Raw genomic sequence first — 24549 nt, 5'->3', positions numbered from 1 at the left:
GATCAGGTCATAATACGCAAAATGAAAAAGCTGGCGCGATAAGATGGCATAAAAATTTGTGCACATTTTTTTGAAAAATCTTGCGAGGTGCAGATGGAGAGTCAGGTCGCTAACTGCTCAGTCATCAAAATTAAAAAAAAAACATAATAGGAGACCTAGCGGTGATAAAGGCGGGGAAGGTTCTCCCACAACCAAACTGTGAAACCTTACAATGCGAGACAGTTGTCAATGGAAAATCTGTTACACATCAGAACAACGTGTACGAGCTCATTTTGACGTAAGATTTTGTTATATGTGCAGCTTACACACTGCCTTCATAGTTGCTTGTCGCACTTACCGTATAGTTAGAAACGCATCCTAAGAGGTGGTTCTGCATTTACGTTGAAGCAATCCGAGCGATGGACGGTACAGCTGTCCGTCGATGTTGAAATACATTAGCGGCCAGTTTTAAGCGCTCTTTAAGTTTCAAGTGCACCATCACTATCATCATTAGGAGCAGCAGCAGCCTACTTAAGCTTGCTAGCCACACAAGGCAGAAGCCTCTACCGGAAATCTTCAACTGTTTCTCTCCTGTGTAAGACCAACAAAACTCCCCCGACTGCTTCCCCTCCCTTGACACCCATTTGGTCACTGTAACAAGACTCCGGTTATGTGATGGGCGCCATTTAAAGGCCGTCCCAGCTTCATTTTTTCCACTTAGCCTCAACCACAGAAAGTGATATGCTCAGTTTTTACCCGTACGGATTGGTGGATGCTATGAGCGTCCCCTTTGATACGGGGCGGTGGGTTGCGCCACCAACCTCTTCTTTTTTTATTTTATCAAATGCCCTACCTACAGACAGACAGACAGACAGACAGACAGACAGACAGACAGACAGACAGACAGACAGACAGACAGACAGACAGACAGACAGACAGACAGACAGACAAAAAACTTTAATGACAAGATCCTGAGAAGCTTTGCCCTAGGGCAGAGCTGCGGGTCGCTCCCACATGGGGACTGGTAGGCCGAGCCTAACCACCGCATCGTGGGCTCTCTGGACAGCCCAAGTTTGATGTGCACATTCTGAGCTCCGGATGGCAGAGCTCCATTCTTGTTTGAAAAAACACACCCACCTAAAGAATTCCGAGCATCAAACTTTCTGAACCACTAATGGGAACTTATCTTTTTTGTACGCGTCCGTTGTTTGTGGTCTCGCTATACTTTTCTGCCGCCAAACCTGGAATCGCCTCTTACTAATCTCTATTGCGGACATGTTTATATTCTTCCCGCTATCCCTGAACCCAAAGGCTTCAAAGAGGCCAGAGGAGCGTAAACCGACATCTGGGTAGATATTTTCACACTGTAATGAAACATGTTCCGTTGTTTCCCTAGATTTAACGCCGCAAGCACGTGCTTCTTCCTTGGTGTATCTCGCTTTATAACTACGCTTCCTAAGGTTCTGATCTCGCTTTGAAAAGTAAAGAGCATCCCTTTGAATTATCACAAATTGTTTTTTTTTTCCTGATTTAGTTTTGCTTCTTAGGTAGTCCCTCATAACAGATTTATTTTCTATTGCCGCACTCATGAGAATGTTTCAGCCTCTGTGACATTGCGTTTGACGTTCTTTGTTGCCATGTTGCTTACTAGACCAGTCGCATACTTGCTGGTAAGCTTCCTAGATATTTTTTTTTGTTTTTTTCTACTCTTTGAGTCGACGTTTCTCCCGTACAAATACCTGAACACTCTCAAGCCTTTACTTTCTTCCATATTCCTCATTCATTCTTCAAAATCAGTTTTACTCTGAACTTCCTTCATTTCGAAACTTGTCCAGCCCATATAATCCTGCACAGCTTCATTCTCGTGAGCGCCAGTTACGAGGCGTTCCACTGACCTTTGGTTGCCATCGGGTCCTGCTTGTACCCCTGACTTCAAGCTAACGGCCGCATTTCCAAATGTAAGTCCTGGAAGCATTACACCTTTCCACATACCCCGGAGCACCTCGTACCTATTGTGTCCTCCATAGCACTCTGTGTTTCATTATGGCCGTATTTCTCTTTCACTTTGCTATTATTGTTTTTTTCCTGTGTTTCCACGTATCTATTGCCTTCGCTTTCATTTCATTTATTTCATTTATTTTTTCCCTTAAAGGCCCGAAGGCATTACATAAGGGGGGAACAAAATCAAGGTCAAAGAGAAAGAAAAACAATAACAAAAAAAAGAGTATGTAACAGTTAAATGTTCTTGTCACGCGTATACAATGCAAAGTAAAATTCACGGGATCGAAACACGAGAGAAAAAAAATATAGATATATATATGAAACACTCAATTAATACACGAGAAAAATACAGTGAAAAAGGCATCACACGGAAAACAAGTAAAAATAAAAAATAATCAGCAGCTCAGAGTGCCGAATTGAATATGACAGGAACCTTTTGCCCTCATGAAAAATGGTCATTTAGTTTATCCCGGAATGATTTGCGGTTAGTGCATGATGCGATGGTATTTGGCAGGCCATTCCATAGTGCTATCGCGTCCGGAAAAAAATGATGACTTTAGAGCTAAGGTGTAACAGTTGATGCGTGCGATGCTATGGTCATGGCTTAGGCGGCTAGACGTCCTGTGCGGGGGTTGCAGCTTTTCGTGTCTCGTGCGTGGGTGATAGTAGAAATGATGAAGTGTTCATGCACCAAGGTATTTGTATTCTTTTCCTGGCCATGTATTGACACTGTTTGTTCACTGTTTTTTATTACCATAAAGCCTGATTTTTTAACGCTAAATTTCAATCTTAAATTCTCACCTTTCTGTCCACAGCTACTAGCCAGCTACTTTCCTTATCACTTTGCCTGTTAGCTAGCAACACAATGTCGTCCGCATAAAACAAACCTGGAAGCTGCTCCTCTACTATTGTGCCCGCTTGTTTGTATGAGAGATTAAACCCGATATTGATTCCTTCTAGCGCCCTTTCCATCCTTACCATGTACATTATAAACAGCAGCGGGGATAAAGGGCACCCCTGTCTCAGTCCCTTGGTGATATCAACTGTCTCCCTTCGGTGATATCAACTGTCTCCCTATATATATATATAGAAGGTCGTTAACTAAGCCTTCCCCTTCAAAATATCTCACAGAATGCTGCGGTCTACGTTGTCATACGCTCCAGTAATGTCTAAAAACGCCACACATAACGGCTTCCTTTCTTCTATGGATATTTAAATACACTGAGTAAGAACAAATAAGTTATCATCCAGACGCCTACCGATTCTGAAGCCATTCTGAAGTTCTCCCAGCCATTGTGTTCCCAGACAAGCCATTGTGCTCGGCCCATGCTTGCAATTTTAATTTAATTGCCTGCATTGCTAACCTTTATATTAGTAATATAACGGTCAACGGTCTATATGAGTGAATTCTATCTTTTTTTTCCTATATCTTTATAAATAAACTTCATTCTACTTTTTCGCCAACTGTCTGGTACTCGCTTATCTTGGAAGCTTTTTTTCTGTTGCTTTCAGCAGAGCTTCCTCACTTTTCGGTCCTAGTTCATTATTCAGCCTAACGGGAACCTCGTCTAACTCTTTGGCTGTGCGCTTAGGAATTTTCTCTTCGGCTTTCTTCCAGTTGAAATTTCTCAGCCACAGCTCCTCTTCTGATTCTCGCTCATGCTCTTCTTTTTTCTGAAAAACCATCTCGTCATTGCCTTGAAATTATTCAACTGCTCTTTTTCGGATGTAATTAATGCTGCGTCCCCTTCCAGTTTGTTTCCATCTTCGTCTAGGGTATGTTGTATTATTCCAGACTTCCTGCCTAATAAATTAATGTAGTTCCAAAATATTGTATACTCTATCTCAGTAGTTCCTCGCAGCACTGTGGAAGTTACACGAATTCTTAACCAATAGGAAGCCCGGATGCCCCTCTACATGTGCTCATCCGCGCCACGTCGTCTGCTCAGTGTCTGCTTGCCATACCGTCGGTACATGCTACATGGTTGGTGGGTTGACGAAAGAATGTTTTGACACCGTAACCATAAGCCTTGTTTACATGCATGCGACAGCGGAGCTTCGCTTCACCTGTACACTTTCCCTGCAGTTGCCTTACAGCCTCCTTAGCAAGTAGTAAGGGCGAGCGCCCTCATAAATGTTCACCCGCGGCACAGCGTCTGCTCGGCGTCTACTTGGCATTTGATCGCTACCGTCATCACGTATCATGGTAGAGCGGGGGTAGTAAATTAATAATGCAGTGACCAATTAGTGATTTACAGCGTTCCGCACCGTCAATGCATCGCCAGTGTTAATGGCGTGCCGCCACGTGTTAACTCGAAATCAGTTTTAGGCACGGCACTATGTCTGTATTCTAGCAGCATGAAACCAAACAGCCGATCTCAATAATTACGGCAAAACTTGCCTAATGCTTTGACCTCAACTTCAGATGAGACTTAGCGATGACGGATTTTGCCGCTTGTTTTTTGCTGACAGGACGGAGAGCCAGTAACATGCGAAAATTCAAATCGAAGCGGGCAGTACTGCCATGTTCCTATAGTTGATCACGGTTAGGATGGATACTACGGTTACCGGCGGTAAATGCCGCGGTGATTCTCCGTATACGACGGGCATGTGCAAAGGTCATAAGATGTCACGTATCGCCATGCCGTATTATGTAGCGTGCAAAAAATAAAACTCTCTATACTCCGTTTCATACATAGCAGTCAACGCTGCGGAGTCTAGAGAGACTTCTTGCAGAGGCTTCGTTCGCAGTTGGATAGAGTTCGATGTTTTTTGAGCGCTATTGTGCGCAGCTGTATTTATATAGGCTCAGTGTAGAATGAAACAAGGTTTAATCCTTAGAAACAAACACACTGTGGTATACGACTGCTAATGCGTTGTTTTAGATCATTATTATTTTTGTTGTTCTTTTCTGATTTTTTATTTCCAACCCGTCGCGAGGAGCTTCACGTGCATGCTCGCGCGAGCGAACGCTATTGGCGCGCAGCGAGTCATGGACGGAATGCCCAGCGAAGCGTAGACGGAACGCGCGGAGTGATAACTTTTTTAGCCGAACTTCTTGCGTAGCTTCCACAGCTATGCACAGAACAACGTATAGTGCAGCCAATAATCAGACCGCTACACCGGGAACTATATACCGCTGCGCAAGGATATTGCCTATGCACGCCTGGTACCTTCGGCGCTGCTGCAAGGCACTTCTGAGACGGAGTTCACTCGCGCGATAACAGCAAAGAGAGAGCGGCCCCTAGAAACTACCGGTCGCGGGCCTCATCAGCCTCCTGCGCCTGAACACAAAGCGCGTTTTTTAAGTTCTTCCACTGTGCGGAAAGTCTATTTTTTAAGTTTTGAGATAAAAGACATGCGCATTACGCCTTACAATTATTATATAAAATTTCTCGTATACCTTCCAGCAATCTTGACTTGTTAAATTGTCGTTATGTACAGAGGAAAAGGGTTAAAAATCTGCGGGCTTAAATTTTAACCTCTTTTCTTACTATTGCATTGCTGCGCCGAAAGGAAAATAAAGACTTTGGATGGAGAGCAAGCTCCCTCCTAAGTCTTTATTTTTCTTTCAGCACAACAATGTATTCATTAGACCTCAACCAACTCGCCCAGCATCAAGTTCTACTCAATGCTTTTCTTGTTAGCTAGATTTAGCGGGCTACGTCAGTGAGCAAAACCGGAAGCCATCTAGGGCCTGTGTTTGTAAACAGTGAAATGGTCTATATAGTGCAGCCTTCTTTTTCTCACGTATTTCTGACAAAAAATCCTTACTTTCACCTTTAATCTTTGCTTGAACCAGTATTTGAACCATGGGGGCGAAATGCGTAAACGCCTGTGTACTTAGATTAAGGTGCACGTTAAAGAACCCCAGGTGGTCAAAATTTCCGGAGTCCTCCACTACAGCGTGCTTCATAATCAGAAAGTGGTTTTGGCACGTAAAACCCCATAATTTAAATAATTATTAGGTATTTGAACCATACATTTTTCCCCGGTATATTTCCCATCTTCTGTCTACTTAATCCTGGGGCAACTGCATTTAAGTGCTCCTCAATCTCTGCCCACTTTTTTATTTCTTCTGCCGCCCAGCATGCTTATGTAGCCTAATGCACGGCGAGCTCTCTCCTTACTTATTTTCCTCCTTTTTCTGTTATCGACGGCGATGCTACTCCGACGTCATTCCCCTAGGCGACCTTTTTCTTCATTACTGCCTAACCTCCCCTCCTGAGCGCCCGTGGGCCCCCCCAAAAAGCAATTGCGCGACCAGCGAGTCGCCAGCTCACTTCTTGTCCAAGCCCGTGATTGAAGTGGAACCCGCCTCGTTGAAAACCACCGTACCTTCTCACTTCCCTGTTTACTTCCACAACCTCGACACCTTTCTCTCGGCTGACTCTCCATATAGCTTCATTAGCGGCCGCAACCGCTCTTCCTTCGTTAGTGACACGTAAAGTTACCTCCGGCACCGTGCACACCACAATCTGCACCCGAGGGGACATCTCGCGCCAGTCGCTACGCCAAACGCTGAGCTAGTCCTGCCTGCTTTTTTTTTTTTTTTTTAACGTCATTTAGTCCGCCCGCTACTACTATAAGGTTACGTCCCTGTGTGTTATTCACAATACACACTGAGCTCCCTCTATCTCGAAGTGCCTATAATTTCGATTGTTGTGCGATTCAAATCTTCCTTTCAATGTGCACGTTGCCCTCCAAGTTTCAGCCCCCATGTGCAGGTAGAATACACGGATTCTATACTTTCGTTGTGCATTTTATCGCTAAGTGTACATAACAACGGGCATCGCGGTGCCGAACAGTTCACGGGGCACGTTAGAGTCGACAAAATATCACGTGCGTGGCTAGACGAAGTCGCAAAGTCAATCAACGCAATGAGGTGACCGAAGGGCAGTGACACTTGCCAAGGCGTCTGTTTGCCGTCGTCACGGCTCATAATCGGACAAGTCGGTGGAACTCTTTGTAAGGCGATGAACCAAACAGCGCGCTGCGCCTGACGCATGGTGCTCCGTTTAATGCAGTGTTGACTCACTGCGTTCCACATGCGAATGACACGGGCGCTGCATGAGACGTAGAATCAGCCACACAGAATGTAGCAGTACACACACAAAAAAAAATATATTTTTAAGAAGAGAGAGAAGAGTGTATGATTCTGAGAGGCAGAGGATGTTAAGCAGGGCTGGCTCCAGTTCAGTGGTTCACAGAGTTCTGCCTTGCACCCCCTGAACTGTTCGAAGGTCTTTCAGGACATAGAAAGGAGTACGTCTTTCTCTTGCTCTCTCTCTCTCTCTCTCTCTCTCTCTCTCTCTCTATATATATATATATATATATATATATATATATATATATATATATATATATATATATATATATATATATATATCTTTCTCTCTCTGCACCCTTTAATGCTGAGAGGTATGTGCAGAGAAACAGTCGTGAAGCGAACGTACTACAACAACAATAAACAATATGCTCTATGTTCCTAATCAACATAAGGGGAATATACCGCAACGACGCAACCACAGCATTTGTGCTAATGACCGCACGAAGGACCGTGCTAATAACCTGAAGCGTTTTAATAAAACAGAAATGCAATTTCCTGTGTGAGTCAAGCTTTTGTTGCACTGTCTAACGCGGATCATAGCTTCTTTGAATCTTTCAGATGAGTTTGCTGGTCTTTGATAAACGCCTTGTGCACTGTGTTCGTTGTGGCCGTTGCGTCGTCGCGCTGTAAAAGCTTTATATACAGTGTGCAGCCTCAGAGAACGTTTTCAAATTTGTTTTTAAATTGCCTGTTGCAGATAGCACAATTCTAGTCCACGTGCTGGTCTACTCGAAGAGCAAAAAAAATTGAAATGTATAGTTAACCAATGAACAAGAATTCACTTATTAATTTTAGTGCAATAGATAATTAAGCTTTTAGCTAATTATATTATGTCACATATTGTAACTTACAGATTTTAGAGGGTGGGACTGCAAGGCGTATCCACTTGAAAAGAATTGCCTGGATGACACCGTTTGCGAGATATGAGCCGTCAAACCTGCGGTAAAAAATGCACTGTCGTTCCACTTACTTAACAAAAAGGTCGTTTTGTGCACTGAAGCACAAGAGTAACTGGAACGGCGATGCACTTCTCCGCAAAGTTCGGGAATTAATGTCTCGAAACTGGCGTCACCCTGAGAATTCGTTCCAAGTGGATTCGCTTTGCGAACTCCCCAGCTAGAATTTGTAAATACTTTTGATAGCTAGTCGATTATATATATATATATGTATGTATATGTATATATATATATATATATATATATATATATATATATATATATATATATATATGTATGTATATGTAAATATAGCTGCGCGAGGTCGCCGTATGCTGCTCGCCAAACCCCCCCCCCCCCCCCCCCTGCGGTTGTTGTCTTTTTCACAGACGATGGTCCTCAGTGGTGCGTGTCCAGAGCGATGCCGCGGCACTGTAGCTACTGTAGCTTAGGAAGCTAGTTGGCACCCATCAACGATGACAAGAGAAGGAGGGAGGGACAACTCATGGTAATAAAAAGAAAGAAAGAAAGAAAGGAGGAAAGAAAAAACGTATAAGAGTCTATAGCGCACAACAAGGATCACGTACAGAACCTTATACCAACCATGGCGCACACTCTATATGACCGCTCGCGAAAAGGAGTTTTTAAAACCTCCAGTGCTCACGTTACGTACGATCGCCTTCCCATCCGCCTTGGTTTCATATCGGACGCTTCGGCAGCACTACAGAGGTGTAAGTAGTCCATCGCAGTAGTTAATTTTCTCTCTCACCCAAAATAACGCTCCGGGAGCCCCAGAAAGCATCTGCTTAAACAAAAAAAAAAAAGATACCATGCAGCGTATTGACCACCACCTTCCCACTGAAGTAATATTTTTTTTTTTTCATCTACGTAATCTGTAAAACATCGTACATACACCGTGATTGTTAAAAGTGCATGGCCGCCGTGAGACCACAGGCTGTTTTAGGCAGCCTGTACAGAGGCTTTCTAGAAGCGGTTTGAGAATATCACAGGGGCGTACACGAACATAGGTACTCTATGAACCATAAACAGTATATGAAAATCGTTTCTAAGATGTATGCCGTCTGATAAATGTGAATAACCATTGTATGAAAACACAAACCTTGCAAAGGTCGATGGAGGGGCGTAACACCACTGGGCAGTCGAAGGATGGGCGCAGCATGCGTCGGTACATGTTTTCCCAATAACGCATGCGAATGCTGACCGAACGTTGCCAAAAGGTCGCCGGTGACTTGACGCACTATGTTCTACATTCTATAGTTTTCAGGAGTAAACTATATCACGCACAAACGCAGGCATAGCGGGAAACTCAATTACAACAGCATAAGAAGTGAAGTCGTGCTTCACGTACAGAACATAATACGGTTCTTTGTCACAAGTTGGACGTGTTATACAAGGTTGCCTGTCGGAGGAAAGTACAGAATTACGTCTTTACACGAAGTGCGTGTACGAAATTTCTGCATTTTCTATGTTGATCTTTGGATTACGTTCGCAGTGCTTTTCGTCCACGAGAATACCCCGCCACCATCATTCACGAGAGCGCGTCCGACGCGTAAGCGACGACGCCTTATCGCGAGGAAAACGCCATTTTCGTGGGCCATTAGCCTGCTCTTACGACCGGAACAATTTGCGGCCGCCCTGTCTTCCAAAGATACACCAATCTGTGGTATACGCTTATTGTACCTAATTGCGGCATTCGCTGTCCGTCTATTAGCAACTTCGCATGCGCGAATCGCCCACTGTGTGCCGTTAATAACCGGCTGTCAAGTATATGCGCTCGACTGCATGCTTTCAGTGGTTCCCGGCCTTAGCGTCCATCCCGCCCACGTGACACGCGCGTACAGATGGCGATGTGGCAGCGACTTCTGAACGACTTTTCTGGATTTCACGCAAACAGTGGCGATCTGTTTTGGCGCCTCAAAAGTCTCTCTCCTCGTGTTTTTCGGAGCCGCATTTAGTTTGTCTCTCGACGTATTATCTCCGTCTGCATGATGAATACGCCTAGGTCTAAGTCGAGTGAAATGCGTTTTCACGTTTCCAAGTTAACTTAAGCTTGCAAGAAAAATCCTTTGTAAGCGCTGGTTTGGTAGATTGTGCCTGACGCTTTCAAGTAATTACGTGCACGAGGTGTCACGATTAGCTTTCTTTCTCTACACCTCCCTTCACGCTTCAATTTATGCTGATGGTTCATAAGCACGCGCACAAAAGGTTTCGGAGCAAAGAAATTGCGACAAGGCTCTCTCTCTGTATCTCTCTCCCTCTCTCCCTCCCTCCCTCCCTCTCTCTCTCCCCTTGTCTCTCTCTCTCCTTCTCTATCCCTCTCTCTCTTTCTTGCTCTTCCTTTCTTTCTTTCTCTTTCTCTCTTTCTCTCACTCTTTCTTTCCTTCTTTAACGTGGGCCAGGAGCATAAGGACGCAGTATTGGATGTCATATGTGCAAATACCGCCTGCACATTCCAGGGTGAATGCGTCGGCTTCAAGGAAATTTTGCTTTTTCGTGGATCCCGTGCAATGGAATTGCTTTCGTGGCCTGTAGTGCATACACCGCATGAACATGCGTGCGCGCGCGCACGCAGGGCAGCTTTTGGCATAGTCTTCGCATAATGCGATAGTCTGTCCATAGAAGCCGTACTAGCGAAGTCGTGATTCTAACGTGCTCGCATTGGAGCACTAGCGCGCGGACACCACTTTCTGCGATTGTTCATTTTACGTTCCTTCTAACGAGTCCTTGCTCGGGACGCATCGCGAGCCAAATTATATCTGGCGCCAGAGCTATTGCTGTAGACACTTGACACATGTGTCGATTCCTCAAACGAGAATGAGGCTACTTGAAGCGTCTCGCAACTAATTAATCAGTATATGTAATATAACAACACAGAGTGTAAGACAATGCGCAAGGAATTAAGTAAACACACATACACACGCACATGCGCAAGAGGCCCGCATCGCCTGCTCTGTTAGCGATGAAGGCTTCTTGATTTCAAAGACACAATTTAGTTGAGATCGTACAGAACACGTGTTATTACGTAAGTTATCAAGTAAAAGTTTCTGTAATGCTGGTTTTCACGGCACTACTAAAGCTTGCACTGCACGAGGAAGAGGATGCGATGGGGTCTGTCTGCTTCTGAATCTCTCCCAGTTACTTGGACATGACGGCGTTATTCACGCAGATTAAAACAGAGTACCTGCAAGTTCAAAAACTACTGTCACTGAGCATCAGAAAATGCGTGCTTGCAAACTTCCCAACGGCTGAGTCTGCAACGTTGGTGCTTTTTTTTTTCTTTTTCTGACGTCTGCTCTAATACTAACTCAAATGAGTGCTTCTCATTTTTACGATGGCTGCTACATCAACGGCAACATTGACGAGGAATATCAATAAATCAATCAATCAATCAATCAATCAATCAATCAATCAATCAATCAATCAATCAATCAATCAATCAATCAGTCAGTCAGTCAATCTACCGACCAATCGATCAATCAATCAATCATTTACCGTTCCCACGAACAACCCTAAGGTCTGAGTGCTGACTCATGCATATATTTAAAAAAAAAGCTGCATGATGATACAAGCAGAAAGATAAACAGTATGATTAAAAGGGACAATTATGAAAAGAAGAGTGTACATGTGTACACACAGCAAGGCGCAAGGTGAATAGAAAAGAAAAATGAGGAGAAAAGGGCAGTTGAACAATGTGTGAAGCTATGAGAGAACAGTAATGACAGCGAGTTATGAAAAATCACCAGATCATGAAAATAAGCGTTATAAAGACTCCGCATTCTGTGGCCTGTTGAGTGTTGGGGATGACAGGCAGGAACATGGAAAAGTACGTTCTCGGGGGATCTTGCGCGATATATGAAACGTGATACAACTGAGGAATAATAATAATATACTGCAGTATAAGATCGCGTGTGGCTTGTCTGCCACCTATCTGACGAGCTGACCTAACGGAGCCTTGCGCCTCTGGAAGCTAGCGCATATCCACTGTCAGTCATATTATTTACACGGCACCATTCCTCGAATGGAGCAAAATCGAAGAGAGCGAACTCGACACGCTCATCAGGTCCGGCGTCAAAAGAACAATCGGTATTCCACACTCCACTAGCACGGTAAAACTACTCGAACACGCAATACGCGGCACTACAGACGAATTAATCGAAGCACAGTTTATTGCAAAGATCTCCAGGCTTTCGTCAACTAAGCCGTGCATTAGGATTCTTGATGAAGCTGTTATACTCCCTATACAGGCACTGCTCGACAGATACCCCCCTCTAAACTAGCCCGGGAGGGTATAAAGGTAGAGCCCGTACCGAGGAACATCTCCCCGATATATAACGAAGGTCGCAGAAGAGCACGGGCTATAGAACCATCCTTCAACGAATCAATCCTTACGGGGAAGCACTGTAAAATAATTTACACCCGTAAAAGTGAGAAGGGGCGTAAATGTGTCTATAGCTCACACACCTAGGGTGGGGTTCATATAACTGACACCTCAGGGGTGTGACTTATAGACAGATTTACACCCTTCTTCACTTTTAAAGGTGAAAATTATTTTACAGTGAAATACATTCATTCTTCGTCGACGCCGCCAAATACGGCAGCGAAGACAGGTTTACAATCTTGGTCGTTGACGCGCGCGGAGCGCTTATCAGCGCCGCGTCAATCTACACTAAACACGCGAACGAGGCGGAGGAAACCGCGATAACCTTGGCTCTTCAAGCCACAAAAGGCCCGACGACCATTTTCTCTGACTCGCGCAAGGCGCTCAGGGCTTTCTCGTCCGCTCTAGTTTCTAAACACGCAGCCGGCATCGTCAACAGATCCTTTCGTAGCACTACGGGCGAAGGAACTGGAGTTCATAGCATAGCGTGGTTCCCGGCCCACGTGAACGATATAACTAACCGAGCGGGTTGCAACTCCAACGAGCGGGCCAACTACCTGGTGCGTGAATTCACAAGCCGCGCCCGAGCTAACGGTCCGGATCTCCCACAGGATTGCCCCTTCAAAGATGATTTTACCACCTATCACGAAATTGCGTCGCATCACACACAAAGCAGGAGGAAATTCCCTCCCACACCACGAAACTGAACAGGTCTCAGGCCATTACTTTCAGGCTCTTGCAGACGAGATCCTACCTCACCCCCAGAGCCCTTAGTTGGACAGACCCCAACTTGAATAACGTTCTTGTCAATAATAATAATAATAATAATAATAATAATAATAATAATAATAATAATAAAGCGTTAATGAAAGTACCCCAGAAACAACCTGTACGTCTGTTATTGCGAGTCATTTATCCTGATGAAATTGCAAATTGGGAACCTCACTGTAATATAAGTAGTATTGTAGCTCAGCATCTTCTAATATGGCATATTGCTATTGACATCCAACAGACAATTGCTTCAGCACTGCGTGCTCTCCTGCAGGTTACAGCTCGCTCCGTGAACACGTGGCTTAAAGAGTTTCGCGACCAATATCCCCACTTTTAATGTGCAGCCTGCCGTATCGCATATAGGAGTTCGCGCGGATGCAGCAGCCGCATAAAAGTCCGGCAGAACCAATCGCAAAGGGAGAAGTTATGCCTGTAATATGTATGCTGGCGAAATGATCTTGCGTAACTAGTAAAGTATACCAGCAGCAGGCAATTTTCGTAGTCGCGTTTAGTCGTGTTTAGAAACTTTTCCTGCGCATTCAACGCGAGCAAAGTTAGCAGTGAAAGTCGTCAAAGCGAGATTGCGGCCTCATTTACAGTCCGCGGTGGTAATCACGCGCCTGCCTCGAATAAGCGCGCACGACGTTGCGTGAAGACAAACTCCGCGCCTAATTATTCTCAACAGTGGCACGCACGCGCGGACTAGCTCTCATGAAAAAAAAAAAAAAAAAAAAGCGCTTGCTTGCCAGACAAAGCGTCAACCGACAACCCCACGCGCCGTTCATTATTATACGCGGTGCCGACAAAGAGAGCGTTTTTTTCTAAGGCAGTACATGACGCGTGGGCCGTGTTCAAAACGCGAACACAAATAGTCGCGGACGAGTGACTATACCGTAGTTTACCGCGTATTGCATGCGTATTCAGTATCAGAACAGCGGGCACGCGCACCGCGTCCTATACGCTTGCCGCGCCTATTGAACAGTCGGCGGCAAAAGTTTACGGGGCGTGGGTGCCGCGAAAAAAAAGTTTCATTTCCGAGTAGTTTGCGCTTGCACTCAGTAGAGGGCCGCAGGCAACACTGTGCTGTTCGCATATACCAGGGCACAAGTTGGAAATCTGAATGTGTATCATGCTCCATGCCCACGCTGAAAAAAAGAAAAAGTTCTACTTTTGGTTTTCTCCCGCACATATGCTTTTGATGCAGACTGTGCAAACGTTTGACTCTTCTTGTTTTTGCTTTGTTTTTACCACTGGTGAATATTCAGTTAAACGTAAAGCACTTTGGTCGAAGCGTTGTGTTTGGACCCGCTAACGTTTGGGCAAAACCAAAAATAATTTGCACTTTCCAACCAGAGCATTTGTGGCCGGACACAATGTCAGCTGTAAGGCTCATTCAGCGTACTTTCCTAAGGTTCGACGTGTGCAAACTCCCACGGAGATCGGCCAGAGAAATGCCAGGCGCTCCTAAGTATAGAACGCAAGCGCATATAGTGCTACCCAAACCAACGAAGAGCGAGTAGGGCTTGCAACCGACAATACGGACTACACAGCGCTGCGAAAGAGTGAATGCGATTGCTTGGTCGATACGAGCTAAAACAGATGATGACGTGACGCCCGTCCGTACACTTCGTATTGCGAACAGTGAAAGGGCCACGTGTTGCCCTCAGGTTCTGCACGTTTCGCAAGCTCAATTAATAAAACTTCTGCCGGATAGCTTCTTTCGAGAGACGTGATGAGCCTTTTAGTTGTGTTAATTAATCATTACGCCTAATTGAAACGCATAAATAATAAGGTTTTCTTTTTTTGGTTCAATATGATAACTACACTGCCTTGTTGAGAGGTAAAAATCTCTTGTAAATGTTTCTTTTTATGTATGCTGTACCTGAATGTACACCTGTGGCTTTTCTTGTAGTCCCCCCCCCCCTATGTAATACCCTCCTTCGAGGGCCTTTAGGGGTATTGTAAATAAATAAATAAATAAATAAATAAGGAAAATGAAAGTGGACGAAAAGACAACTTGCCGCAGGTTGGGACAGAAACCCCATCTTCGGTATTGTACGCGTTCGGTGCTTTACCAATTAAGCAGTCGCGGCAGCCATCCTTCCGCCAACTTTTTTTTTATTCTATTGGGGGGGGGGGGGGGGAGGAGGGGGCTTGTATACAAGTGCAAGATTGTCCTTGGGATTGCTGGCCAGCGCGGCGTCCCGGCCAAGCCAGCGGACGTGGAACAACCTTTTAACCGCAGACGAAGGAGCAGGAAACGTGCCAATAAACTCTCGTATGCTATACCTCGTGGCATCGAAGCTGGCGAGTCATCGAAGCCCTCACAATGCAATGCGCGAGATGAATGGTAGAATTCGAGGGGATCGATTTCTTCTCCTTCTGTTTTATTCTTTTCTTTTTTCAGTCACAACCATGTGAAACAGCAGGCAATGAGGCCAGAGAAAGCATAGGGGAAGTTAACTGGAATGTTTAATCGATATGTAGAAATAAAAAAGTCGGACAAAAGGAGGAGGAGGATGCAAGCTACGGGCGGATCTAGCCTGCAGAGGCATACTGGCAATTGTTCCGCCCGAGCGTCTCCTTTTGCCATGCGGGAATAAAATTAATATGCATATTAATAAGTAGTTCATCGCAGCATACAGTTCACTCCGTATCCAACGAGGCCATTAACTGCGATGGGTATAGCTTAGCATTACTTGGTGAACTGGTGAGTTTCTTTTCAAGAAGCTTCTGGAAAAGGCGAAACACCTATCCCCTGAAAATTCAGTGTCCTTGCGGGAAGATCAATTCATCGCGGTAGCGCACGGAATCGTCACATTCATATCTCACTCTGTCAAGTAGAGTATTGCGCTCCTCCACAAATTATGGGAATTCTAGCAAGTAATGTTCTATGTCACCACGGGCGTTGCAGAACGAACACACTGGTGACGGCGACAGTCGTATATTTTGTGCCATCCCGCCGGCGTTCCGTTCCCGCTGACCGGGCGCGAACACCGTGTACAGCAAGAACAGCAAGGACCCGTCTGTCGTACATGTTGTTCTTTCGTCCTCGTCTTCGTAGCGCTTTTTTTCATCAAGTATGCTCAACCAACTCGCCCACATCAAGCTTCTACAGCAAGGACGCTTTCCATTGGCTAAGTCCCTTGGTCACGCAAGATTGATAAGGAGTGAAAGTGGTTCTTTGGAGACTCTTGTGCGCGCAAAGACAGGACGTCGAACCAAGAAGGGACACATACCATGCGCAAAAGAACCAAAGAACCATGTATACAACCAACTCGTCCAAAACGTAGCGCTTCCGAGTGAAAGTGGTTCGCAGTGGTCGTCCCTTTCATAGTCGCTGGACGTTTTGTGGCACTCCCGTCGTTGGCCTGTGCGTTAGTGCTTGGTGCGCAGTGACACCAGAATCCTCATTTCTGGGTACGCCGATGTGCGATAGAAGCCACTGAGAGCCCAGGTGAGACCTTAGACTGCGTAGAGGCTTGATGTTGCGTAAAGGCCGCCGTAGGCGAACGTACTGTATACAAGATCCTCGTTGGAGTACGCGGAGTGCTTTTTGGCAGTCGGACAATTTCACTTATGGTTGCAGTGGGCAAGACTTGAGTTTCTGCATCAATGTACCATGGTTATCCAAGTATGTTAATAGCCGGAACGCGTCATGTATGAGGCGTGTTCTGCAGCCTGTCGGGCTTCTCTCGCGCGCGTCCCTCTGGACACGCCACGCCATCTGCCGGCGCCGCTGTGAAGTCCGCGTGCCCAGTGGCACATACGTAGTGCCCCATGTTGGCGCCAGAGAGGTTCATTGAAGAACGACACATACCCACGGGCACATACTTACAAGAACGGCCCACATTTTTGGTGGGACAAGTGGATAGCTAGATAACTAGATATCCGAAAATAAAAGTGGTCTGACAATGCCAAATACGCTATACTTGCATTAATATTCGCATTAACAAGGTAACGAGAAACGAAAGAGGACGAAAAGACAACTTGCCGCAGGTGGGGACCGAACCCACAACATCCGCATTGCGAGTGCGGTGCTCGAGTAACGCTGAGGGCGTGGGGGTTCGAAGGGAGCTTCTAGAGCTAAGCTCACGCACTACGTGCGACTAAAAAGGTCGTTCCACGTCTGCCACCTTGGCCTTGAGTAGCGCTGACTAACACGATCAGGGCTAATTTCATACACGCAAAGAAATACTCAAGAAGGCGAGCGAGAAGACGACCGCACGTGCAATAGGGTAGACGCAGGTTCGATATCCCCACCTAGCTGCGGCAAGTTATCTTTTCACTTTCATTTCGCTTTGCCTTATTACTTCTCCGTTTCAATCAAACATAACATATTATTTTCCCCCATTCTTTCTCTGGCTTCATTGCTTGTTACTCCATCACTGTGGTGAGTAACGATGAAATCGAGCCCCTCTGAACTGTTTGTTTTTATCGCACGTGGGCGCATTACGGCAGTAACGTTATTGTGAGAGATCTTTACCTGCTCACATTTCGTCATGACTTCAAGCGCGCGGGCCTATATCCGTTCACTGTCGTGGGTTAGCCTATAGCCGCGTCTAGCTGGGCGCTAGAAAAGTAACTGGGCAGCGTAAATGGTGGTCTTCGAATTTGAAGCTCAGCTTATGCGAGAGTGACAATCGCAATACAGGAGATGATGAAAATGCCCGCCACCGGTTTGAAGGCATGTCTGCGCACGACGCTGCCTATTGCTAGGCAGCCATTGGAGGCAGTCAGTGCCTATTTCTAGGAGTCAGTGGGCTTTTGCACTGTTCGTAAGGCACTCATAACGCTCCGGATCGCTTGCATACGTATAGTTTTCCGCTGAGGCCGTGATTAGTCCACGCGCTTTTGGTGTTCGCCTACACATTACCCGTAACTTGCTTCTAATTTTAACCAACTAAGCACAAGGCGCCTTGTTTAGCTCCCTCGGAGCACTAGAGAAACTTCCGCAAACCTAGAATAACGCATGGAAATAGGGGGAAAATGAGGATTTAGTAATTATCTGCAACTCTCCTATAATAAAGTCAAAAGCGTTCAAGTTTCACCCGACACACATTGTGCATAATCTGGTTCCCATGTGTAAATGTAAACTCGGTGTAACGTATATATTTTCCGGGATACCGGTAATCAGAGCGCAAAATGGCCCTATATAGCTGGCACATTTGAGCAATTGGTAAATAATTTTTTTATGAAAGACTATATTTGAGACAGACGCATTTAACTTCCCTCACAGATTTGTAATTAAGTGTGATTGTAGAACTTTCGCGAAAGATGGTAATGCTGTAATGCATGTAATGCTTTCGAACACTTGCTTACGAAATGTGTGTTTCAAACCCTACAAAATTTACTCGAATTACGTCACTATTACGTCAATTACGTCAATTATCTGACTAGGCCGACATAGTTTGCAAAAAGAATAATCCATTCACTATTTCAACTAATTATATTAGTAACTTCTTAGTTACAAACATTACGGCACGTGTCTGTATCAAAAACGTGAAGGGAATCGTCATAAATGCCTAGTTCGGCGTTTCTATACATTTTACATTGACCATGTAGACTGAAATTACGGGCGTCAAACTATTTGTTCGGTCTACCTGATTACGGAGGCGACACCGTGAAGCGCGGATAGCGGTGCAACAACCTCGAGGTGACATCGATGACCATCGCTGGAGAGACCGGCGCAGCTGATATCGCTATGACGTAGGAAGTGACATCGCGTGACTCGCGTTCGCGCCTTTGCTGCAGCCAACGCAGCTCGCTGGCTGAGTGACTGAAGCTTTGATTGTTTGGTTGTAGATAACGTTTCTTTATTTCCGAGGCAGCAGTTTAGTCGCCCAGCCTTACAGCATGGTTTACTGTTTCGGTGCAAGTGCTGGACGCATTCGACCAATTTCGGTGCGAGTTTTCGCGCGTACTCCTAAACGAAACGGCAGCGAGGTGCTTGGCTGATAAAGTCACTGAAAAACAAGATACCATGGTGATAGTATGAGTCGAGCAAGTGGGGCGCACAGGGCTTGTAGCGTGCTCGCCCTTGGTATCATTGAAGAAACTAGATGATCGTCCTCTGAGTGAACAGACAGTACTAGAGCACCGTCCCCATCGGCTCAGACGGCATTGAAGGCACTTCTGTGCTTTCTGAGAACGTCTGGTTTGCACGAGCGGTTTTGACTCAATGACTGTCTGTGCATGTCTCTATACCCTCTCTCCCTTCTCTCTCTTCCTCTTCTCCCTTCCCCCAGCGTAGGGTGGCCAACTAGACTCTTGACTGGTTAACATCCTTGCCTTCCTTATATACCTCTCTCTCTATCTCTCTCGCCCTTGACATGACATCAGTCGAAATACCCTGCGCCGAGATGCATGCGACTTGTATGCGCGCACACAGCGGCAGCGGGGATTGAGACAAAAAACGTAACGCGGTTGAATTTTCTCGTATCATAATTGACTAAGTGGATACATTAACATCCCGCGATAATTCTGGCGAAAGTGGCAAGCCGCGCTCCCCTCGACGAATGCTGTAAACAGTACAGTTATTGCGGCAAAAGGGCGTATAGTTACTTCTATGAAATTTTATTCCAACTGAATAACCAACATGAAAGCATAAAGTTGCTCGCTACCTAAAAGCTTTTGCCGCGCTGCCCACTAGGCTGGGACGTACGCGCTAGTTTTGCCTCCAAGACGCCCCACATGAAACGCTTAAAACATGCAAACAGTCGGAATTAACCGTGGCTGAACCGCTGGAGGTGCCGAACACTTCGCAGCCGGTATCACGTGATGTCACTTTCTGCGTCACGGATATAGATTCCAGCAGATAGCGCCGCGGTATGTCCTCGAGACCAGTATACAGGCACGAAGGTCATAAGCGCGAAAATTCGGTACGAGGCAGCGTTCGTGTCTGCACCCCGCCTTGCCCGAGAGGAACGTTTGGGCGTCGCTTATAATTCGAATGCCCGTCTCTGCCTGCCGACTGCCACGCATGCTTGGCTGATGACGCCGCCCGCCACGTTTCCTTTTGTTCCAGTGCTTTTCTTTTCCCCCGTCTCTTCGCCCCATTGTCTGCGCTTTGCCCAAAAGGGTGTGAAGCCATAACCAATGTGCTATAGCAGCCGCACGACCACTGCTGTAGACACGTGACTGTGCGCGCATCCGAGAAACCCAGAATCCTTTTGTTCTACCCTTCCATCAGCTGCGTCGACATTCGGCCGCGAATGTTGTGGGGGCGTCAGGGAAAAGCTGTCCCGCGCACTGTCTCTGGAAACAGCAGCTGACGAACGAGTGAAAAAATAAAGGAAGAAAAGATGTATACGAAGACAGTAACGTAAACTGGGCGACATGACAGCCTGCCAAGTCAGCTGCCTGTCACGCGGGCATTGCTAAGCTAAGCGAATCTGCTCTGTTTCTAGAGAACCGTGGTTGCCAAGAGCGTTTTCGGGCATGTGGGAAGGGGAGGGGGAGGGGCAGCATACAGTTTATAAGTTATGCCTAACTTACAGTTTGCGACTATTGCAGATGCGTAGAGGCAGCCTGCGACTAACTCGGCACCAGTGCATTACGCGCTGTCAGTATAATTAATGCATTTGCTGCGCGGCTGTGTGTGAATGAATTAAATAATTAATTAATTAATTAATGAGCGAACGCAGCGTTTATAATCACAAACTGGGTCCATGGCCTAGGTGTGAAGAGGTATGTGTGAAAACGAAGGATGGAGGTAGGCTGAAACGTCACGTCATATGGGCTAGTAGCACCGTAAGCTTTCTTTTCTTTTTCTTTTTTCCTCATTGTGGTCCCAGAAAATAGACGAACGTATAGTATAAGAGTGCCAAACCTTTCACCCCCGTCTAATTGCGCTTTCATTTCTCGTTGGAGAGGGGCGACGTTAATAATTTTGAGGCCAATCAGAAATATATATATATATATATATATATATATATATATATATATATATATATATTCACATGTCTATACACAGCCTTCGTCACTTCTGACTACAGAGCGCTATAGCCTTGGGCTCAAAGGAAGCGTGTGTCCCAGTAATCTCTGGATTCAAGATATGATACACAAGAATATATGCTTTGCATTTTCGTGTGACTTTCCTTGAGCTCTCGCGCTATCTATCAAACTTTAATTATGTCCTTGAATGTATGCTTAATCCTTCGTAGGCACAAAGTTCCGTCTCCTTAGGAAGAAATTGTGGGGGCTGTACAACTCCTGATGCGTGTATTTTCTCTTGCTGAGCCCATTTTGGTCGTTCTAACATTACACGTACTATAGGTACATTATTGTCACTCGCATGAGCATCCTATCATGGAGGTCGCTTGAGACCTTAATTGAATAGCCCTTATATCTACTTTTTTTGTTTTTTGTATGTTAAATGTCGTGTACAAGCACTTTCAACGTCACAGCCATAAGAGTTTAACACCAAGTGCTACCGCGATGCGCTGTGTCTCTGCTGTGACCCCTCTAACGTCAGCTCGAATAGCGCCAGACTAATGTACGCGGGGTCTAATGGAGGGGTCGATAACGTGACGATTATGCGTATAGCCTAATGCGTGATCACATTAGACTCCGAGTATTTCTACGAACTTCCAGATCCTGCGGCGAGGGATATCTCGCCTTCAACGAGCGTCCTTCCCCTACAGCGTGCTGAGGCACGATCCCAACCTTCACAACGCCCGCGAACAGACGACAGCTTACACACGTTACTTCTTTTGCGTAACCAACCGCATCAGCTGTCCAGACAGCCGCGCACGCAAACTCCCAAGACAGTTTCCGAATATGCCGTTAATCTAGAAGCGAGAATTCCGCGACTCCTTCGTCGTATATACGATGACTGCACGCGGTCGCAACGCGTGCGTCTGGAATGTGACTCATTGTTTAGGGGCGAACGAAGGCCATCACGCTTGCAACGCTCCGCGAATCGTGACGGCTGCCTCCACTCGCATGCACAAGCGAAAGCGCCATCACGGTGAGGTTGCGCGTGTCCCCATGTTCGTCCGCGTCTCATCACACACGGCGACGCGCCAAGAGGAAGGGTGCTTTTGCCAGGAAACGAAAACGACAAACGAGACAAAACAATCAAACGCAAAATGCCCGCTTGCGACTGCATGCAGCCTGCGAGCACGCCGCATCGGCCCACGCGCATATACGCCAGCCATAATTGCACCGTGCCCTCCCCGTGAGGTGGCACTTCATCAACTGTCGTGCCGATCCTCGCTCGTGTGTTATAATTCCAGCCTACGCTCACGAAATCATACATTGTGTCTCTTCGCACAAGGACGAGAAGCACTTGTCTTTTTTTTTTTTTTTTTTTTTTGCAGCTGCGACCAGTTGATCGGCTATTTACGTTCTGTTTATTTTCGTCCCCTATTTCTCAGCCGTGCGCAACAGTACCGTATTTACTCGATTCTAGCTCACTACCAATTTTTCACGGCCAGAAATTGAACAAGTGCTTCCCCTCGATTGTAACGCGCACCCGAATTCTCATCGTTCAGAAAAGCAAAATCCATTAACCTTCTATTGTCCAGATACATTTAAGGTGAAAGAGAGAGAAAGAGAGAGAGAGGGAAACGGCGATTTAATAATTTTCTATTAATGTTTTTTTTTTGTATTTTACTTACAATACTTCAAGGGCCCCGTGATGGACACATCAGGGTTGGGTAGAGTCAAAGCGAACACAATTGCAATGATTAGCACAGTTGTACATGCAGACATTCTGATGTTTCATCGCCGTCACACGCAATTTCTTCGATGACAGATTTGAAGCCAGCAGGGTCGGTGATTGTAGCTGTGCGGCTGGGAACGCAATTCTAGACTTGCGCAGAGCGCATAAAAAAGGACTGCTATATTGCCGCGGCAGTGGGATTTAACGTTTAACTTTCCGATTACTCGATTACCTCTTCGCATTCTCCTCTAAGCAAGCCATTTTCAATCGTCACCAACACACTTGTCCGGGAAAGTCTAAGTTTATAACTGGTCTTTTATTATCGCTACAGAAGACCAAGTGATATGCACTATGTCTTCATTCACTGACAGTGCGCTTCGAAAATGCAAGGACACAATCCTAGAACGCAGCGACAAAAGACATGGAAGACAGTCACTTCGCAAACGCCACATTTACCGCAATGTCGATTCCAGCTGCTCCTTGTCAATGACCCAACAATAAAACCCATTGCGGCTCTCATGCCGAATTGGCATTGTCACACACACACACACACACACACACGCACGCACGCACTCGTCGCATCATGACGATCGTGAAATATATACAGCCAGAATGGTCACATGACTTCTGTGAGTCACTTATACTCACACAACTAAATCATCCAAACTTATTACGGGATAAGTTATTTCCTTATTATATATTAGTTTAAATATATATGTTATTCATTTCACGGCTATCTCCCTCTCTCTCTCTCTCTCTCTGTTCTCACTTGCATGATGAATGGCTGCTCTTCTCGGCCTTTTATTTCTTTTTTGTTTCAATTCCTCTTTTTTTTTTTTAGCGAAGCTTTCTTTCCGAACCTTCCGAGACTTTTCCGACCCTGGCTGCAACCCTTGCGAAAATAGTTCTGTATATACATACAAAGGTTACATGAATGCGACCAGGAAGTAGCTCAGGTAAACCTTGTATGCTTACCGTAAATCCAGCGCTGTTAACTTCTTACATAAAATAACTTCTTACATAAAACCTGCACATATAATGTAGACTCACGGGCGAGTCACGGGCACGCATATCTGTTAGTGGAATGGTGAATTACATTTAACGGTAATTCTTTGATTTACTTTACTTTCTTTGATTTGGCCGTTCAATATGTGCCTCTGGGATCTTCTTCTCCAATCCGTCTGAATGGGCGGATTGTACAGTTCGTACATGAAACATAAAGACATAAGACGTCGGCTCACAGGTAACACGCCGATCTGTTTGTGGAATGGTTAATTATATTTCACAATTTCTACGATTCGCTTTGCTTTGTTTGATGTAGCCATTAAGTATGTGGCACTAGGTGCGTGCCCGGTTTTGGTCAATCCTCCAAAGTGGGTGTCTCACTCTGGCACAAGACGCACCGATTCCCTAAATGTTGCTTGATGCGTGCCGTACTTTTCTGCGCGTACAGCTGTCATCACCAAATTGTAGGAATCGCCGTTAGCTCTATATCATTTAATTAATCGCGTTCCTTAAACTTCATTTCGCATAGATTCCAACATGTGGGTTGAATCTGCAAGAGCTATTTTTTTTTTAGCTCCAATTTGTCATTTACCACCTAGACAATTCGACAGTCGTAATAAGAGCCCCAGCTGGGAGCAGCCAACTTGCGTTATTACACGCGAGCTTCGCTGTCTTTACTACG

General features: G+C 45.6%; 1 protein-coding gene across 1 annotated transcript in view; it reads left to right on the top strand.

Annotated features, from left to right (window-relative positions):
* tmod (tropomodulin) overlaps positions 1–24549 on the top strand; it is a 149739-nt gene that overhangs the window by 81144 nt on the left and 44046 nt on the right. The window lies entirely within an intron of this gene.

Source organism: Dermacentor andersoni, chromosome 5 (assembly GCF_023375885.2).
Source record: "Dermacentor andersoni chromosome 5, qqDerAnde1_hic_scaffold, whole genome shotgun sequence".
NCBI lineage: Eukaryota > Metazoa > Arthropoda > Arachnida > Ixodida > Ixodidae > Dermacentor > Dermacentor andersoni.
This window is presented reverse-complemented; position numbering and strand designations above follow the sequence as displayed.